At 35.4% G+C, this 8,192-nt stretch overlaps 1 non-coding gene across 1 annotated transcript; it reads left to right on the top strand.

The window, feature by feature from the left end:
• Positions 1–7,728: 7,728 nt before the first annotated feature.
• LOC126077603 (U6 spliceosomal RNA) lies at positions 7,729–7,835 on the top strand. Its single transcript, XR_007517779.1, has one exon. It is a non-coding gene; the product is annotated as a U6 spliceosomal RNA (small nuclear RNA).
• Positions 7,836–8,192: the final 357 nt, after the last annotated feature.

The raw sequence follows: 8,192 nt of genomic DNA on the forward strand, positions 1-8,192 counted from the left end.
ATCCATCTCGTTGAGAGTTCTCCTTTTTGCTGAGCTTCTACTTTATCAAACATGATGTCCTTTTCTAGTGACTGGTCTCTCCCGATAACTTGTCCAAAGTACATATGACAAAGTCTTGCCATCCTTGTTTCTAAGGAGCATTCTGGCTATACTTATCCTAAGACAGATTTGTTCCCTCTTCTGGAAGTCCATGGTATAATCAATATTTTACATCAACACTTTAAGTCAAAGGCATCAATTCTTTTTCCATCTTTCTTATTGTTTGTCTGGCTTTTGTTCGCATATGAGGTGATTGAAAATATCCTGGCTTGAGTTAGGTGCACCTTAGTCCTCAAAGTCGCATCTTTGGTTTCCACACTATAAAGAGGTCTATTGCAGCAGATTTGCCCAATGCAATATGTCCTTTCATTTTTTGACTGCTACTTCCATGGGTGTTGATTGTAGGTCTATGTAAAATGAAACCCTTCACTAATTCAATATTTTCTCTGTTTACCATGATATTGTTTGTTGGTCCAGTTGTGAGGATTTTTGTTTTCTGTATGTTGAGGTATAATCCATACTGAAGGCTATAATCTTTGATTCATCAGTAAGAGCTTCAAGTCCTCTTCTCTTTCAGCAAGCAAGTTTGTGTCATTTGCATTTTGTGGATTGTTAATGAGCCTTCCTCCAATCCTGATGTTGCATTCTTCATATAGTCCAGCTGCTTGGATTACTTGCTTTGCACATAGATTGAATAAGTGTGGTGAAACGATACAACCCTGACACACACCTTTTCTGATCTTAAACAATGAAGTATCACCTTGTTCTGTTCAAATGACTGCCTCTTGTTGTACGTATAGGTTCTTCATGAGCACAGTTCAGTGTTCTGCAATTCCCGTTGTTTGCAAAGTTACCCATGATTTGTTATGATCAGCACAATCAAAAGGCTTTTTGTAGTCAATAAATCACAGGTAAATATCATTCTGGTATTCTTGCTGTCAGCCAAGATCCATCTGACATCAACAGTGATATTCCTCATTCCGTGTCCTCTTTGAATCGGCCTGAACTTCTGACAATTCCCTGTTGATGTGCTGCTGCAACCATTCTTGGAGCATATTTAGCAAAATTTTAGTTGCATGTGATATTAATGATATTGTTCAATACATTTCACTTCGAGTTACGTGTATTTAAAAAGATAATCAGAGAATGGCCTTCAATAAGTGAGCACGTACACTAAGTCTGCAGAATTGTCATGCAGCTTTCTCGTTTGTCTGTTTGCTTATTTTAGAATATTACCTTTCGGGTGCTCCTGGTGTCCTCATTATTGTAATCTATACATGTGATACTTTAATAATCTCTGTCACGACCTGTTTGCCAATGAAGCATCTCAGAATGGCAAAGTCACTGGAGGGTTAAAGAGTGTGGACTGGAGCAGTTATCCTACACTATGCACCTGCCAGGTGTCCAGCTGGCCCCATGTAACTGAACATAAGTTTTATTGGCTCTCTGCCCAGAGATTCTGGTGTCTCTCGAGAGGTGCCATATTGACAATTATGGATGTGCATAATTGTTCACCCATTGAAAGTTAAGAGCAACTCAGTTTGGATCTCATATCTTTGTGAGCTTCATTCGGTGCCCTATGGGGTTATTTTGGAGGCTAGTCCCTAGAAGCAAGCATTGCTACTGCTGCAACTAGCTTGTTCTAAATTATGGTTGGTGTTCAAATAGTTTAAAAATTGATTATTCTTATAGGTTGTGTCCAGGATTTTAAATGATTACTCAGGGGAAATTGGGAAATGATGTAAATTAGCATCTAAGTAACAAAAAATAAACATATTGATCAGGGCTGGGTATGACAATGATGGATAATTTCTGCTGAAATCAACAGTGTCAATTTTGTAACGATGTGCCATCAAATAATATAACAGTATGACACTAAATAATATATATCCTCCTCCTCTAAATCTATAACGGGCTTCCCCCAAAAATAATTAACGTTCGCTGGCTTTTTCACTGAAGATACACTATTACAATGTGCTGTGGTGGTTTGTGACTTTTAGCTATCACTCTGCATGGGGTATTATTTTCTGTGTATTTATGATGAAGACACGTCTTCTTCCTTTGAGATAATGTAATCAGATAAATTTTTTAGTGACAAAAAATAATTTTCTTCTGTATTGTCAAGTGTGTCAGTAACTTTTTGCATTTTGTGACAATGTCAGAGTAGATTTATTGAGTATACAGTAAGCCCACAATAAATGATTTTTTTAAAGAAATACCAGATTTCACTAGAAATATTTAGAGCTCACTTTTATAAGTACAGGTGTTTTCTATCTTGTATTTATACAAGCAAGTACATTTTCAACAATTGCCCTGCAAATATAGGGGAAAATATTTGTTGAATTAAGTGTGGAAATTATGGCTAATTCAAATGCCAGATTGGCTGCCAAGAAAGGTAATAATTTGTTGATAATAACATGATAAAAAAATGAATTTGAATAATTTTTAGAAATACCTTTTCATTTTCTTCTTGAATGTCATCATTAAAGCAGACTTTGTTCTCTTCCTACATGTAATAATAAATTCATAGCATCTAAAATGACTTGTATTCTTTTATTTTAATTTCAAACTCCTTATAATGAGATCTTAGCCCAAATATTTCATTCCATTTATTAGAGTTTTTATTGGTATTTATTAATTTATGTTCATATTTCTATTTCTATGTGTATTTCTCAAATTTGCTTTTTTACTACCACCTCAATATGTTGAAGTTATTCTCTTTTGTTAATTTTCCGCTAGTTATGAAAAGGCTCTTGAGAATGATTTCAAATGACTTTTTCATTATTCATAAACAATCTTAGGAAGAACACTTTGAAGCAGTATGGAAAAACTCCAAAAAAGATACTTTTCAAATAACATACCAAATACAAAGGAAAGGCTTTATTGTGGCTATGTGTTAAAATGTATCTAAATATTTCTATTTATATTATTTTTTTGTAGAAACACAGGTAACTAAACTTATGTTAATTTTAGCTTGAATGTGTGTATTATAAAAACTAACATTTCATGTGCTGCCTTGATACTTTTGAGGCTTATGGGGTCCCAAAGACCTAATTGTCAATTTCCCTGTTCTCACCAGATATGCCCCAACTTAGTGGGAAAGGCTCACCACCTAGTTAGTTCTCCTATCAGCCCAAACAACTGAACTTCACTGGTACTCAACCTAATAAGTTTTATTTCTCTGCCAACATATGCGATTATTCAAAAGGGTCAATCACATTCTTCTGTGGGTAGCAGGGAGCACCCTACACTCTTGTTACTGTAAAACCTTCCTCCTACAGCCCCTGCTCTTTCACTGCCTTTCTAAGTGCAACCCCTGTTTGGTCCTGCATGGTATGCTGTGTTTTCATCCCTGGGCTGTGAGTATATGTGACTAATAAACTACTGTCAGTCTCATCTCTCTACCAAAAGGGTGTATAGAAAGCAAACAGAACAACATGGAACATTCAACTTATGTAAGCTAACGTAATTGCTGGCAAGTGAACGTGAATTCCTTCTTATTACCTAACCTTTGGTTCTTCCTCGGATTCAATTCTTGTTGTCTTTTAAAAAACATATTTCTCTAAAAGCAAACATCCTAGTTAATGGCTAATGCCTCTAGTTTTCTTTTTATTTACCTCATATATATATATATATATATATATATATATATATATATAGGTGCTTTTAAGAAGAAATATGCCAACATTGCTAATTTTTATTGCCATATAAGATATTTTAAATTTCTTTATGAATATATTGTGCATCTTGAATCAAATTGATTATTCCTGTATTTTATATCACATAACCTTTTTAACCTTAATAAATAATAAGTAGGTTTAGCATAGCAATTAACCACAGCCATTCATAAAGCATTGTTCATAAAGTAAAGACATTAATCTTACATGTAACTCATGGAAAATATTGAGGAAGGTATGCAAAACAATACAGTTGAAGGTATTTTTATATTAGCTTTTCTCTTTTGAACTTAGAAAAAGGATATGAGAGATTAATGGAAAAATAGCCAATTAATGTGGCTAAATGAGGAATCAGTTTGAATTCTTCACTGCTATTTGTATCAGCATAATTATTATTGCCTTATTATGGGAGATTGTATTTTCTCTCTTGGCTTTGGACTTTGGCAAACGGAATGAGGGCAGAAGAATGAATGAGGGCAATGGAAAGAGGCCATCCCTCATGTTCATGATCATTGCATTTAGTAAGTATTAAATAGGTCAAAACTACTAATTAATTTTAACTCAATAGAATAGCTTTATATGTTCAAATAAAGTGTGAACCTGAGGTAGCCTTAAAACCAGTCTTTTTTTTTTTCCTCAATTAGAAAATCCCTTGAAAAAGGTGAATCAAATAGCTTTTCAGAGAAACATAAAAATTATGTGATATACTAATTAACCCAATACTACTTGCATTTATATTGCAAACTTTTCTTTAGTGTCAGTGTGATGTGTCCAGCCTAGACCTTAGGAGCCCTTCTTTGTCCCTACTTTCTCTCTTGTGTCTTTTTCATTGCCATGAGAATGACATGCCTACTGATCTAAGGTGGATTCACAACTGTAAGTCTAATTGGAATGGACTACTTAACCAAAGCTAAGGATTCAGTTTCAACACCTTTCGAACCAAAGGTTATTGTATGGCGGGTGCTGTGTTGCCTTAGGTAGCCTACATATGCTGCTGAACAAGGGACACAGTTTTCCAGTGGAATTAAACTCAGTTTTCCCACAATGGTAACATGTGATAATATGCCTTGAATTGGATGTTTTCCAGCTCTGTCTCATTTCTCTCTTCCCTATTGTTGCTTCCTACCAAATATACGTCTTGTCCCACACTAGACACAACTCTAAAACACACAGTTAGCAGCCTCTCCCAAGTAAACATATAACGTGATGTTTGTATCTTGCAGTCTTGTGTTAGTATTTTGTATGCTATTTAAACATTTATGTATGTGTATATAATCTCATAATTACATCCCTTTGAAAGCTGTAGAATAGATACCCTAATTTCCTCCAGAAAGATAAAAAAGGTAACTATAAATAATACACCAAACTAGATAATGTAGTGTGATAATGGAAGAGCTAGATTTAGAAATCGGTTTCTCTAAATCTTGCTTCAGATTTTATCAGTTATATATATATATATTTCTCCCTTTGCCAATTCATCTGCTGATAAAGAAGCTCGATGCTTTGAAAGCACATTCACTTTAAACTCTTTTGACACCCAAAACCAAACCTATTGCCATGAAGTTGATTCCGACTCCTAATGACCGCACAGGACTGAGTAGAACTTCCCCACAGGGTTTCCAAGGCTTCAAATCTTTGCGGAAGCAGACTGCCACATCTTTCTCCCATGGAGCAGCTGGTGGGCTTGAACTACTGACCTTTTGGTTAGCAGACGAGTGCTTAACCATTATGCCACCAGGGCTCCTTTCTTAAAACACACAAGTGTCATATATATTATATATATTTCCAATCACACAAAAGCTATTTTGAGGAGAGAAGAAAATTTATTTGTATTATTTCAGAACAAAAGGGTTCATGTGTTTATTAGAGGTATAAAAAAAAAAATTTTTTTTTTGAGAGGTATAGGTGGGATTTATATAAAGGCTTAGTACATGAAGAAATAAAATAAATAAGGTTATTTAGGTCTTCAAATCAGTATCTTGAACAGTGTCTCTAAAGGGGGGAAAAAAGGACTAATGAAAATGAATAATAATTATGCCTTACACTTACAAAGAACACCATAAACTAGAAGACATCCCCTTCCTCTCGCCCCCCGCCCACCAGTATCTCTCCTCATTTGGAGGAGGGAAATATTTTTGAAGGCTTCGCCTCTGAGATCACCAGTTACATTGCTTGCCTAAAACTGAGGCTTAATCAGATCAACAGAGAATGCAACCCCACCCCCGCTACTCACCCCCACACTAACAAACTCACAAGTGTTGACTAAAACTCAGAGTGGAATACAGCTAGAACTTCAAGGGATACACCTTCTCTGAGACACAGGGTAAAGGAAACATCAAATACTAAAACGAAGCAAACAAACAAAGGAAACCATTGCCATTGAGTCGATTACTACTCGTAGCAACCCTGTAGGACAGAGTGGAACTGCCCCATAGAGTTTTCAAGGAGCGCCTTGTGGATTTGAACTGTGACCTTTTGGTTAGCAGCCGTAGCTCTTAACCTTTAGGCCACCGGGATTTCCTTCATCAAATACTAAAAAAAAAAAAAAATTTTTTTTTTTTTTACTAGAGAGACAAAAATAAGGTCATTGTAAACTTCTGGTTCACTGAAGGCAAACACAGCAGCAACAAACTTAAAACCTATCCCAACTCTTGACTACATTAACTCAAAAATCCCCAATGAAGGCCTAGTAGAAAGAAAAATTGGCTCATCTCCCAGCATAAGGTAAGTAAGTAAATAAATCAATGTCAACTGTTGTAGTCAACATTTCTGACTTTCAGACAAACAGAAAAACAATGAAGCATACAAAAAGGAGAGAAAAGCACAGTCTGAAAGGCAAAGCCATTATCAGAAACAGATTCAAATACAACAGTGTTGCAACTCTCGGACAGGGAATTTAAAATAACTATGATTGCCAAGTCTGTGGATAACTTCATGGTTAAAAATCAGCATTAATCCAATTCCAAAAATGCAAAGATAGTTCCAGTCCCCGCCTTCCTACTTCTCAATTGTTTCTGACACCAGCTGCCCACACAACACCAGCTTTTCTCACACTAAACCCAGTGCCGTCACCCAGAACTAAGGCAGGTCTCACAAGTTAGAAGAACATTGTTCTCTAGGTTGCCAAAAAGGCAGACATTATCTGCAAGTTTGAGAGAGCACATGACATCCTCCTTTCACCTGCTGTTTCCACCTTCTACTTCCAGTTTGATAATTCACTGGAACAATTAACAGAATTCATGGAGAGTACTATATAAAAAAAAAAAATGCTTATGATTTATTATGGCAAAAAGATATAAATCGGGATTATCCTAAGGAAGAGCTGCATGGGCAGCATCTGGGGAGGTTCTCAACATCAAGCTTCTGTGTCTCAAAGAGGGTGTGTCAGCTTTCTTTTGCTGGGTTGGAAGCTCTTTGAACTTTCATGTTCTGTTATTGACCAGTCCTGAATAATAGGTTAAGTTATGTCTCCTGAGTCTAGTTGATATTGGCCTCTCAGGTGAGTTTTTTCTGGGCTGACCAGCTTCCACTCACCAGCACAAACCCTCAGTTGTGCGGTTGAAGTCCCATGTCAATTACTCAGAGGATAATTTCTCTAGAACTAAGGACAAAGATCACCTTACTCTAGGTAAAGCTAAATTCTTCACGCCACACCATGTTTAAGGCTCCAATGGAAAAATCAGACAATGTAAAACAGCAGAAAAGTAATTTCAGCAGAGAAGTGAAAACTATAAGAAAAAATTAAATGAATATGTGAAGAATCACAAACATAGTAAAAGAGATAAAGAAAGCCTTTGATGGGCTAATCAGTAGACTTGACTCAAGAAAGTAAAAAGGATCAGTGAACTTGAAGGTTAGTTAATAGAAAACTGATGAAACTCTATGCTTGAAATTTGTTTCATCATAGATTAATAAAACCATCCCAATTTTCTATGGATTTTCTTTGTATTAAATTTTTCTATCCTTTAATTTTAACCTATTTCTGTTCTTGTATTTAAAGTGAGCTTACTTTGTGCTTGCTTTACCAGCACATATACTAAAATTGGAACAATACAGAGAAGATTAGCATAGCCCTTGTGCAAGGATAATACACAAATTCGTGAAGGTTCCATATTTTTTGAGCAATGTCAGGAGTATTCCACCCAACAGAGAAGATGGACCAGAGTCTAAATAAATAAATAAAATAAAGTGAGCTTACCTTAGTATTTCTTACTTTTCATTGATGTGTTTACACCATTTATATTTAATGCAATTAGATGATTGTGTTTAAATCAATTATTTTTCTTCTTTATGTTGTTCCCATCTAAGTATTGCTGTATACTTTTATTCCTGTTTGAATATTTTTATTCAGTCTTATCTATTCTAATGGCTTTCTAATTGGAAATGTTTTTGTCTGTTAACATTTTAATGTTTCCCTAGTGTTTGTTGTTGTTGTTAGGTGCTACCCTAATGCAACACAATGAAACATAGCCTGGT

The sequence above is a fragment of the Elephas maximus genome, chromosome 5 (assembly GCF_024166365.1).
Source record: "Elephas maximus indicus isolate mEleMax1 chromosome 5, mEleMax1 primary haplotype, whole genome shotgun sequence".
Lineage (NCBI taxonomy): Eukaryota > Metazoa > Chordata > Mammalia > Proboscidea > Elephantidae > Elephas > Elephas maximus.